This window comes from Phyllostomus hastatus, unplaced genomic scaffold (assembly GCF_019186645.2).
Source record: "Phyllostomus hastatus isolate PE091 unplaced genomic scaffold, TTU_PhHast_1.1 phas_contig_133, whole genome shotgun sequence".
Classification (NCBI taxonomy): Eukaryota; Metazoa; Chordata; class Mammalia; order Chiroptera; family Phyllostomidae; genus Phyllostomus; species Phyllostomus hastatus.
In genome coordinates, this window is record NW_025333577.1 from 2,200,351 (window position 1) to 2,213,410 (window position 13,060).

The following is a 13,060-nucleotide window of genomic DNA, read 5'->3' on the forward strand; positions in this document are numbered from 1 at the left end:
TCATTGCTGAGGTGCACTATATAGTTAGGCCCATGATGCCTATGATGGTTGCTCGGTTGAGTGTGTACTGAACATGAACAGACAATTTTTCCTAGTCATTATTTTTTTTAAATATAATATAAAATAATTTACATAAAATTTATATTATATCATATGTTATAAGTAATATAGAGTTCAAAGTATACAGAAAGATATATGTAAATCCTATGCTATTTTATATAAGTGATCTGAACATTCACAGACTTTGGTATGTGCAGGGTCTTAGAACCAATCCCTGGTGGATACGGAGGAACAACTGTATATCTCAGAATATGGAAAATAAATATTATGTGGAGCCCTGGCTGGTGTGGCTCAGTGGGTTGAATGCCAGCCTGTGAACTGAAAGGTCACCAGTTTGATTCCCAGTCAGAGCATATGCTTATGTTGTAGGCCAGGTCCCCCCAGTTTGCAGCATACAAGAAGCAACCAATTGGTGTTTGTCTCACACATTGATGTTTCTCTCCCTTTCTCTTCCACTTCCCCTCTCTCTAAAGAATAAAATCATTAAAAAATAAAAAGAAATATGTGGGTAAAGGTGTTCCTCAATGAGTAGGACATAATCATTGACTATACAGGACACAGGTTTTCTATGAGAACTAGAGGTAGAACTTGTCAAAATAAGAAATGTCCAAAACTGTAGAGAATTTGTTTTACACAGTTCTTTTTAAAATCTTCACCCAAGGATATTTTGTTATTGTATTTTAGATAGAGAGGAAGGGAGAGAAAGGAGAGACAGAGATATCTGTGTGAGAGAGAAACATCTCTTGGCTGCTTTGTTGTATTTACCACAAATGGGGATCCAACCCACAACCTGTTTATGTGCCCTGACTGGGAATTGAATTGGTGAACTTTTTGTCTACCAGAAGATACTTCAACAAACTGAGCCACACCAGCCATGGTAAAAAGTTTTATAAAAGTTTATTTGAGCCACTATTATGACAGGTGCCTGGTAGAAAGATCTCAACTGCTTGTGAGGATTAACAGTTTTGCAGTTTCTATTATGCTGTTGAAATTTAGGAGGGAATGTAAGGACAATAACATGGAATTTGAGGACAGCAAAGTGGGAATTGGATTGCAGGACAGTTAACAAAACTGTGAGCTCTCATGAGGGTTTCTGATTCCTTCCAGAGTTACTACTTTTGGTATTTCAAAGTTGTGTTAACCAAGGTGAACAAGAACAATAGACAGGGCTACCCTAAAACCTTTCACTAAAGTTTTAGGCCTGGGCCATGACTACCCACCATGTAATGCTCAGTTAGGAATTTATGATTAGAACACCCTGGGCGATTACTTTCCATAGAATGCCATTTATCCCCTCCCCCCCCACACATACACACATATTGCTGTTTGTTCACTTAATTCGGAATATCCACCTCCTTTCTTCATAACCATGGCTCTGTATGGAGTCATTTCTACTTTCTTGACCAATCATAACACAACAGAAGACAAGTATTCACCTCAGACTACATGCATTTCAAAAGCAATAACAACATGGCCAGCTAACACTGGACTATTTTGTGTGTGAATGACTCTATAGAAGGATACACACGTTTAGATAAGTAGATTTGAGAGCGTCTCAAATATTATGTCTTTAGCTGCAGTAAATAATAAGCAAAGCCCCTCTCTGGAAGTAGGAATACTTACTTTGCATGATTCTTGGCATAGCAAACATTTTAGTCCGCCAGGATGAAAAACGTCTTCCTTGAGGCCTCTAGATCCCTGTGAACTACATTACCCAGAAGACATGGAGCTGAGTTAAGCCAATAAAGAGTAGGAAACAACATTTTCTGAGATTTTTAGCATTTGAGAGGGACTTCTGGTGTCCTCCTGGAGGCATTTTTTTTTTAATTTAACTTCTCGGGGTTCATCTGAGAGATTTGACAGAACTTAGGAGTCACAAAGCAGTCACAGTCTGTCACGCAGCTACAAGGCTCCACAACGCCACACCCCTTAAGGTGACCAGCGCCTGGGACAAAACACACCCAAGTGCCAGGCCCTTCCCTGCTGCTCCTGCTGCTCCTGCTGCTCCTGCCCTCGGAGTCCGATGGCCATCACACTGAGGGGCCTGGCTGAGGTGAGTGCATGTACCCTGGGCCCTGTCCGCTGCGCCCTATCCCTTACCCTCTACCCCACCTCATGAAGCCTTGCAGCCGGGGTTTCTTCTGTCCCCATCTTGACAGGCCAGTGTGACCTTTGAGGATGTTGCCGTGCACTTCTCCTGGGAGGAATGGAGGCTCCTTGACGAGGCTCAGAGACGCCTGTACCTCGATGTGATGCTGGAGAACTTTGCTCTTACATTCTCACTAGGTAAGACTCTCACAGTCACACCTCTGATGTGGACTAGCCTCCTTTCTGTCTCACCCTCCTTTCCCTAGAGGGTGCTCCGTCCTTCTCACATGTAGACCCACAGGCCCTGCTGCCTTCTCCAGCCTGCTGTGTTTCTGGGGCTGGGTGGTTGCCTTGCCCTCTTCTCTGGGCTGCAGCCCCAATACATGCTAGACTGCCCTCTTCTCTTAGGGATGGATTGCAGTGAGCCTAATGCATTCCCCATGCTTCCCCCTCCCTAGTCGGTTCACTGTGTCCGGATCCCGGGTACTTCTTTTGATCCCTTTCTTTAACTGACATTTCCTTGGGTCCAACTTCTTTGGGGCTCTCTGAGCTTCTTGGATTTCTTGGAAGACTGTTCCCTTTGCCAGATTGGGGAAGTTCTCCTTTATTATTTGTTCAAATAACTTTTCCACTTGTTGCTCCTCCCCTTCTGGTACCCCTATAATTCGAATGTTGGAACGTTTAAAGGTGTCCTGGATGCTCCCAAGGCTCGCCTCGATTTTTTGAATTCTTATTTCATCATGCTTTCCTGCTTGGTTGATTCTATCTTCCTTTTGGTCCACTGTATTGTTTTGAGACTCAGATTCCTTCCTTTCTCTATTGGCTGTCCTCCGCGTATCTTCCTGCATCTCTTTTATGGTAACCTGCATCCTTTCATCTAAATTGCGCCCAAAATCAACCAATTCCGTGAGCTTTCTGATCACCAGCGTTTTGAACTGTGCATCTGATAGATTGGCTATTTCTTGGTCGCTCAAAAGGATGAGTCCTGGGGGACTGATCTGCTCTGTTGTACACATGTCTTATGTCTTTCCCTGTCTCTCCTATTTTTTTTTCCGGTCTGGTCGCTCTTGTTACGGTGGGGGTCGGAGCCTTAGGTGTTCACCGGGGCTGGGCGCCCCAGTCGCTAGATTGTGATGTTATATGTGGGGGTGGGGGCGGGAGCGGGGACGGGAGGGAATCAATGGCGGCAGTTCAGTTCTCCTGGGCCCAGACCCTTCCCCGGGCTCCTGGGCTGCGAGCTCTGCCCTGGTCCACAATCGCTGCCCCACTGGGTCCGGCAGCCGCAGCTTGCGCACTCAGGGATCGCCGCTGCGTTCTTGCACCCCGGATGGCTGTCGCGCCGATTCCGCGCCAAACTTTCCCCGACCTGCGCGGGCCGCCGACCCGCACCAGCCCCGCACCCGCTCGGCTCATCGTCTCCTACTAGTCTGGGTGTAAGGGTCTACTTCAACCTCTTGGCTGCCCGACTTCCATTCAGAAAAATCCTCTGTCAGTTCTGAGTGATATTCTATCTGTAAATTATTGTTTTTCTAATCTTGGTTGTGCGAGGAGGCACGGTGAGTCCACCTATTCCTCCATCTTGCCGGAAGTCTAACTGACATTTCCTAGGGCCTCCCTGTGCCACGAATCTCAGGCATTGTCATATTCACCCTTTACCTGGACCATGGACCTCTTTTCAAGACACTTTTGCACGGTTTTTAGAGTTTTCTGTAGATGTCTTTTTGTTTTTGTTCCAGCGTTGCTGATATGTAAAATGGTGTATTTGAAGTGTAAAATGTGATGATTCGATGTATGTAAATATTGTGAATTAATTGCCATATCAAGTTAATGAACACTTTTGTCACTGGATATAACTTTGTGGGGGTTTTTTGGTAATAGTGCTTAAGATATATTTCCTAGTAACTTTTAGGTGTAAAATACAGTATTATTAACTGGAGTCACATTACAGTTAGTAGGTTCTGAGGTTTTACATTAGATCCTCAGAACTTATTCATCGTACAAATGAAGTTGTCTATCTTTTGACCAATAAGTACCCATTTTCCCCTCTTCCTGGTCCTGTCATTCACTGTTTCTGTGAGTTCAACTTCTTTTATTTTACACTTCACATCTAAGTGATATCATACAGCATTTATCTTTTTTAAAAAAGATTTTATTTATTTATTTTTAGAGATAGGGGAAGGGAGGAAGAAAGACAGGGAGAGAAACATCAATGTGTGGTTGCCTCTGGAGTGCCCCCCACTGAGGACCTGGCCCCACAACCCAGGCATGCGCCCTGACTGGGAATCAAAGTGGCGACCCTTCGGTTGACAGGCCGGCACTCAGTCCACTGAGCCACACCAGCCAGGGCCATTTATCTTTTTTTGACTGGCTTATTTCATTTAGTGTAATGACACCCAGATTCATTCCAGTTGTCTCATATGCAGGATTTCCTTTTTCAAAAAGCACTTTTCTTACTCTATTATATTCACTGTTTATTTATTTTTTTAATTTTGGGAGGATTTCTTTATTAAGGCTAAATAATATTCAAAGGATGTGTGTGTGTGTGTGTGTGTGTAAAGAAACACTTTAGTTCGATGTAATTCCTCTTTGTTATTTTAGATTTTTTTCCTCTGTTACTTTTGGTGTCATATCCAAAAAAATCTTTGACTAGGATACTGTCAAATTCATCTTGAATAATTCTTATTAGTATTTCTGGTAAGGCAGGCCAAGCAGTGTAGAACTTTTTTGGCTGTTTTTAATCTAGAGAAGCCTTTATTCTCCTACCTTTCTGAAGGATAGCTTTACCAGAAAAAGCATTCTTAGCATTTTTTCTCTTCAGTTATTGATTTTCTTTCCCATTCTCTTGGTGTGCTCAGTTTCTGCTGATAAATTCACTGATAACTAATTGTGGTTTCCTTCTATGCAATGACTTTCTTTTCTTTTTCTGCTTTCAACATTTTCTCTTTTTAAATTTTTTTAAAAAGATTTTATTTATTTATTTTTTAGAGAGAGGGGAAGGGAGGGAGAGAGGGAGAGAAATATCAATTTGTGATTGCCTCTTGTGCGCCCCCTACTGAGGACCTGGCTGGCCAGCATGTGCCCTAGATTGGGAATCTAACCAGTGACCCTTTGGTTCGCAGGCTGGCACTCAATCCACTGAGCCACACCAGCCAAGGCTCAAAATTCTCTTTGTGTTTGATTTTGAAAGGTTCATTATGAAGTGTCTTAGTGAAGATCTCTTTGTTTTGAATGTGTATGTGGACCTGTGAGCATCATGTACCTGGATGTAAACACCATTCTACTGATTTGGGAAGTGTTCAGCCATTATTATTTCCTTTTATTCTTGTTCTTCCTTCTTTCTTTTTCTTCTTTCTTCTTCTTTTTGTTCTTCTTCTTGTTCTTCCTTGTTCTTCCTTCTTCTTTCTCCTCACCCTCTACCCCCTTGCCCCTCCTCCTCCTTCTTCATAATTCTTCTTCCTCTCTCCTCCTTCTCCTTTTTCTTCCAGGAACATAGAGAAAAAGAGAGGAAGAGGAACATCAGTGTGAGAAAGCAACATCCATTTGCTGTATCTCTATAATGCCCTGACAAAGAACAGAACCAGCATCCTGGGTGTGTGCTCTCATATAGAATTGAACCAGTGAACTTTCACTTTATGGGATGACACCCAACCAACTGAGACATACCAGTCAGGGCTCAGCCATTATTTCTTTCAATAAGCTTCCTCCTGGCTGGTATGGCTCAGTGGACTGAGTGCTGGACTGCAAACCAAAGGGTTGTGGATTCGATTCCCAGTCAGGGCACATGCTTGGGTTGCGGGCCAGGTCCACACCATGGGGCATGCAAGAGGCAACCACACATTGATGTTTCTCTCCCTCTCTTTCTACTTCCCTTCCCCTCTCTCTAAAAAATAAATAAATAAAATATTTATAAATAAATAAATAAGCAAGCTTCCTGACCCTTTCTCCCTCACTTCTCCTTCTGGCACTCCCATTTTGCCAATATTATTTCCCTTGATGACATCCCATAAATTATGTAGTCTTTTTCCAGTCTTTTTTCCTCCCATGACTGGATGATTTGCAGTGACCCGATGCTTGGTCACATCACAGATTTATATCTCCTGCTTTAATAACTTGCAATTGACATTCTCCATTGTATTTTTCATTTCATTCTTTGTATTTTTGGGGTCCTGAATTTTTTTTTAACTCCTTTAAAAATATTTTTTTTTGTCTCTGAACTTGATGTGTTCATGTATTGTTTTCTTGATTTTCCTGAATTGTCTCTCTGTGTTCTCTTGGACCTTGGTGAGCTTCTGTAAAACAGTTATTTTGATTTCTTTATCCAGAACTTTGTTGGCTTCACTTTGTGGAAACTTATGGTGCTGTTTTGGTGATACCATAATGGAATGATTCTTTGTGTTGCTTGTAGCCTTTTCTTGATGTCTTTCATTCGACAGATCAGTCACCTCTCCTGTCTTTAACTGCTATTTTCTCAGTGTAGAAAGGTCTCCCCATTGGGTTTGTTGCAATGTCATTGGACTGCCTAGGTGTGGCAGTTTTGGCTCTGGGGAGGAACCAGCTATGTTACCACCGAGCAGCTGTGTGAGCTGAGGTCAAGAATGGCAAATATAGTAGAGAATCTCAATGCCAAGGCAGCAAGATGAACTCTCAGCTATCTAGTCATGTTGAAGCTGTATATGGTGTGAACCAGGACTGTGTTCTGATCATACCAGAAACATTTTCCATTTAACCAGGATTTTTTGTTTTTGTTTTTGCCATTGCCATCTTGCTGGCTAGTCCATTTTACTACTCTGTCATTTTCACTCTGATTTGCAGTCCACAGAGAATCTCCATCTCTCTGGACTTCGTATCTGACACATCTTTCTCATCTCTTCCCCCACTGCTCTGTGACATCAATTCACTGCACCATGAGATTAGCATGCATCCTTACATTGACCTTGAATGGCAGCTACTCTGCTGCAGTTTGTTTTTCCTAGGACATGTGCTTCTATGCAGCCTCACATCACCAGCAGTAATGTTTTTATAGAAATATTGGCAGAGGGCTTTTTAAAAACTTTTATTGGTATTTATTTTATGCTGCGTTTACTCCTTGGCCATAAGCTTTTCTTTCTTCCATTTCTTCTGGAATATATTTTTGTTCTGTGCAACTTCCTCTTCTGGTTTAGGAATAGCCTGCTCGTTTTCAGTAGGAATCATCTCAATGTGGTAGGGAGAGCCCATGTGTGTGTTAATCCGTCCATGAGCTATATAGGTTCAACTCTGCATCTTGGGAGCTTTGTTCACCTGGATGTGCTCAATGAATGGATAATCTACACTTAAACTCTTAAGTTTGGCATTACTCTGTATTTTAAAGCATGTGCAGCAAAAATTCAGCACTCTTTTTGGACCACTGACCTTGTGCCCAGCCCTACTGCCTAGCCTGGGCACACCTACCAATTACACTATTGTAACAATGGAAGGGCACACATTGTGTCTGCAAAATGACATCCTTCAGGTACTCGGTGACTTTTCATATACACATACCCTTTATGGCCTGGGCTGCTTCATGGGTGTTCTTAAAGTAAATACAAAGATTTGAATCTCTCTTTTTTTTTTAATATTTATTTTCCTTCATAATTGTTTTTTTATAAGTATATACTTTTTAAAATTTTTTTAAAAGATTTTATTTATTTATTTTTAGAGAGAGAAGGGAGGGAGATAGAGAGAGAAACATCAATATGTGGTTGCTGGGGGTCATGGCCTGCAACCCAGGCATGTACCCTGGCTGGGAATTGAACCTGGGACACTTTGGTTCCCAGCCCGTGATTAATCCACTGAGCTACGCCAGCCAGGGCTGAATCTCTTGATTTGCATGATTTTGTGGGGTTTTCTGGGTCAAATGAATAGTGAACCATTTTCAGAGGTCACATCTGGTTGCTTTTGGGAGAGAGAAAAATAAGTTTTAGAACATGCTTATGTTCCATGTGTTATGCCTTATTATTGGGTCTTTTCCCTCATGAGAAATTTACCTTTTCTTTTTGTCTTAGAGGTGTAGTAATGCTCAGGAGCTACTATCCCAACTGGATTTTGACTCCCCTGATTGAAAACCATCCCATAGACTCATTCCTAGATGTAACAAACACATTTGTGATGACATGGCATTCCTATAGTCAACATGTACTTTACCAGCATTTATTTGCATTCAGGTGGCTGCTGAGGACCAGAGGATGTAGAAGCCCCTTTTAAACAAACTGTTTCTGTGGGAGCGTCACAGGCCAACACCTCCAGGGCTGCTCTCTCTTTCCTAAAGACTCACTTCTGTCAGACTTGTGGTCCAGTCTTGAGAGACATATTCCAGTTGGCTGAGCACCAAGGAACACCACACAGCCGAAAAGTGTTCAGGTGTGGGGTATGTATGAAACAATTTAATTGTACTGCAAACCTCCAAACACACCAGAAGCAGCATCTGGGAGAAAAACCCTTGAGAAGCAGTGTGGATACCATCTTGTTTGTGAAGAGCTATGAATTCCATGTTTCAAAGAGGCCCTTTACCTGTGGTGAAGTTGGGAAGGACTTCCTGTCCACCTCAGAACATCTACAGCAGCAGACTACTCAGGCCAGGGAGGAGCCCAGCAAAATCACCCAGAGTGAGGCAACATTACAAAAGAGAAAAACTCGTTCCACCCAGGGAGAATATAGAAAAGCCTTCAGCCACATAAATTCACATGCTCCAAGACAGGGTGTTCACACTGGAAGACAGTTTATATGTGGTGAATGTGGGAAGCATTCAGGTATCAGTCCTCATCAATTGTTCACCAGAGAGTTCATACTGGTGAGAGATGTTTTGTTTGTGGTGAATATGACAAGTCCTTTAGGAAAAACTCAACCCTCAGTCAGCATCAAAAAATTCATTGTGGGGCAAAGGAGTACATATGCAGCAAATGTGGGAAGTCCTTTAACAAAAAATCTGTCCTTTATCCCTGGAGAAGTTATATTGGAAAAAATGTGCCATGTGCCATGTATGTGCTCAATCATTCATCTGTAGATCCATCCTTATTCCACAACGGACATTTCATATGGGAGAATGCCATTATGAGTGCAGACAATGTTGGAAATCTTTTAGACAAAAATTTTGGCTCATTTTACATATGAGAGTTCACACTGGAGGAAGGCCTTATCAGTGTAGTGAATGTGGGAAATGTTTTACTTCTGTCTCTGCTTTTCGTTATCATAAGAAAATTCACATTGGGGAAAGGCCTTATCAGTGTGGTGAGCATAGGAAATCTTTTACCTCTCATTACTCACACTGTGATCATCAGAGAAATCATACAGGTAAAAGACCTTATGAATGTGCTGAATGTGGGAAGTCTTTTACAACAAAGTTTAACCTCACTGCACACTGGAGAGTTCACACTGGAGAAAAACCTTACCAATGTACTGAATGTGGAAAATCCTTTTCGTATGTCTCTGGCCTTCATTATCATCAAACTGTTCACACTGGGTTAAGTCCTTATGAGTGTAGTGAATGTGGGAAATCTTTTCCTAGGAGCTCAGCACTCATTTGACATCAAAGAACTCACACAGCTGAAAGGCCTTATCAGTGTAATGAATGTGGGAAATGTGTTACCACTAGTTCTGTCTTTCATTTTCATGACAGAGTTCATACTGGAGAAAGACCTTATCAGTGCAGTGAATGTGGAAAATCTTTTCTTCAAAGACATCAACTTCTTCTACACCAGAGAGTTCACACAGGAGAAAAACCTTACCAGTGTAGTGAATGTGGAAAATGTTTTACCACTAGCTCGGTTTTTCATTATCATAAGAGAGTTCACACTGGAGAAAGGCCGTATCAGTGTACTGAATGTAGAAAATCCTTTATTCAAAGACATCACCTTCTACACCAGACAGTTCACACTGGAGAAAGGCCTTATCAGTGCAGTGAATGTGAAAAGTCTTTTGCATGTGATTCCCACCTTAAGGCTCATCGGAGAGTACACACAGGAGAAAGACCTTATGAGTGCAATAACTGTGGGAAATCCTTTTCCCAAAGGCATCACCTTCTTACACACCAGAGAGTTCACACAGGAGAAAGGCCTTATCAGTGTAATGAATGTGGGAAATCTTTTGTATCTGGTTTTAGCCTCAGAAATCATGAGAGAGTTCACACAGGAAAAAAAGCCTTATGAGTGCAGTGTATGTGGGGTATCTTTTACAACTAAGAGGAAACTTTGTTATCATCAGGAAGTTCATAGTGGAGAAGGGCCTCATGAGTGCCGTGAATGTGGAAAATCCTTTACCTCTCGGTACGCCCTCCGTGATCATCAGAGAAATCATACAAGCAAAAGGCCTTATGAATGTACTAAGTGTGGAAAGTCTTTTACATCAAATTCTAACCTCATTGCACACTGGAGAGTTCACACTGGAGAAAAGCCTTATCAATGTACTGAATGTGGGAAAGCTTTTTCCTCTGGCTCTGGCCTCCGTTATCATCAAAGTGTCCACACTGGGTTAAGTCCTTATGAGTGTAGTGAATGTGGGAAATCTTTTCCCAGGAGCTCGGCACTCATTCGACATCAAAGAACTCACACAGGTGAAAGGCCTTATGTGTGCAGTGAGTGTGGGAAATCTTTCATCCAGAGGAATCACCTTCTTGTACACCAGCGAGTTCACACAAGATAAAGGCCTTATGATTGCAACAGAATGGTCAAAATCCTTTATGGATAGTTCCCAGTTCAGTTAACACGGGGCAGTTCACACTGGATTAAGGTGTGTGAATGCAAAAATGTATGAAAGCTTTTAGCCATAAATCTCCTTTTTTACTACCTTAGATTTCATATTTGAAAGTTGTTTTGTGAGTGTGGTAATTGTAGGAAATGTTTTAACTGTTTCTCTGGTGTTTGTTATTATCTGAGAGTTCTCACAGGATGAGGCCTTTCTGTAACAAAGATCAAAAATCTTTTACTCATTCTTGACAGTCTTTTCACCACCATATAGTTCACCCAGGAGAAAGGCCTTATAAGTACATGGAATGTAAGAAATCCTTAGAGTTTACTTTATTATACAGTGCAGAATTTATACCGTAGAAGATCTTACATGTGCAAGGGAATATGCACTTTTGTTGTTCAGTATGGTGACACTGGAAGAAAGCACGAGAAGCCATCCATCTGAATTCGTTCTCATATGTCCAATTTCCACAGATGGGAGCAGGTCAATGAGTAGTTTTATATTTATTAGCTATCTGTGTATGTGGTAATATGTCTGCTCATATCTTTTTCCTATTTTATGAACTGTCATTTTTCTTTTCTTAATAGGACAGTGATGCAACATATATGTATATTGGAATTTTTCTCATTCCTGAATACACAAGTGACATCTTTGCTTAGTAGATTGTTTTCAATACTTAAAAATGTTAATTATTACCTTTTTTAATATCTTTTTTTAGATTTTATTTATTTATTTTTTTTTTTAGAGAGGGAAGGGAGGGAGAAAGAAAGAGAGAGAGAAACATCAATGTGTGGTTGCTGGGGGTCATGGCCTACAACCCAGGCATGTACCCTGACTGGGAATCGAACCTGCGATGCTTTGGTCACAGCCCGCGCTCAATCCACTCAACTATGCCAGCCAGGGCTTCTTTCCTTTTTTTTAATTGAATTTTTCTTTAATCCACAGGTTGTTCAGTAATATATGGTTTAATGTCTACATATTTGTGAACTTTCTAGCTTTTATCCTGTTATTAGTTTCTAATTTCAAACCCTTGTATTCAGATAAAATTCTTGATTTAATTTCACTCTTCTTAAATTTATAAGTGTTTTAACAAAACCTAGGATCTCTCCTAGGGAATGGTCTCTGTCCACTTGAGAATGTATATTCTGCTATAGTTTGACAAAATGACCTACATATATTTATTAGGTCATTTTGGTATAAAATGTTCAAATAAAAAAACCTGTTGTTAAAGTCAAATATCTTTTTACTGATTTTCTGTCTGGGTTATCTACCCATACTTGAAAGATGAGTATAGAACTGTGCTATTATTATTGTTCCATTGGCTTTCTTTTTCAAAAAAGTTTTACTTATTTACTTAATTATTTTAGAGACAGGGAAAGGGAGGGAGAAAAAGAGACAGAGAAATATGGTTGCATCTTGTATGCACTCAACTGGGGACTGAACCCTCTCCCCACACATGTGTCCTGACTGTGAATTGAACCCATGACTTTTAGCTTTTCAGGACTATGCTCAACTGTCTGAGCCACACCAGTCAGAGCTCTTTAGCTGTCTTTTTTTTTTTCCCAATCCTCACCAAAGAAAATATTCACTAACCCTAGAGAGAGAGGAAGGGAGGGGTGAGAGAGAAGCATCAATTGTTTACATTCTATTAGCATCTCAACTGGGGATCAAACCCACATTATAGATATTTGCCCAGACTGGGAATTGAATCTGCAACCTTTTGTTGTACTGAATGATGCTCCCACAAGCTGAACCATCAGGCCAGGGCTGTCTTTTCTATAACCCAATCTGTTAATATTTGCTAAATATAATTAGTTGCATCTATGTTTGGTTCATTACATTTTAATTGTTATATCCTCTTGATGCATCAGTTACTTTTTTATTATTGATTTTAGAGAGAGTAACATCGATCTGTTGTTCCTCCTATTTATTTGATTGATTCTTGTATATGCCCTGACCAAGGATTAAATCTGCAACCTGCTGTATCAGATTATATTCTAAGCAACTGTGCCACTTGGCTAGGGCCTGAGTGAATTTATTTACCCTTTTTAAGAAAAGAATTTATTTATTTTTAGAGAGAGGAGAAGGGAGGAAGAGAAACATGGATGTGTGAGAGAAACATTGATCAGTTGCCTCTCATATGCCCCCACCCAGGGAACTGGCCTAAAACCCAGGTTGTGCCCTTGTTACAGAACAGAAGGGGGGTCCTGGG

At 41.1% G+C, this 13,060-nt stretch overlaps 1 pseudogene; it reads left to right on the forward strand.

Annotated features, from left to right (window-relative positions):
• The first annotated feature begins 1,826 nt into the window (after window positions 1-1,826).
• Window positions 1,827-11,614, forward strand: LOC123826317 (annotated as a pseudogene).
• The last annotated feature ends 1,446 nt before the right edge of the window (window positions 11,615-13,060 follow it).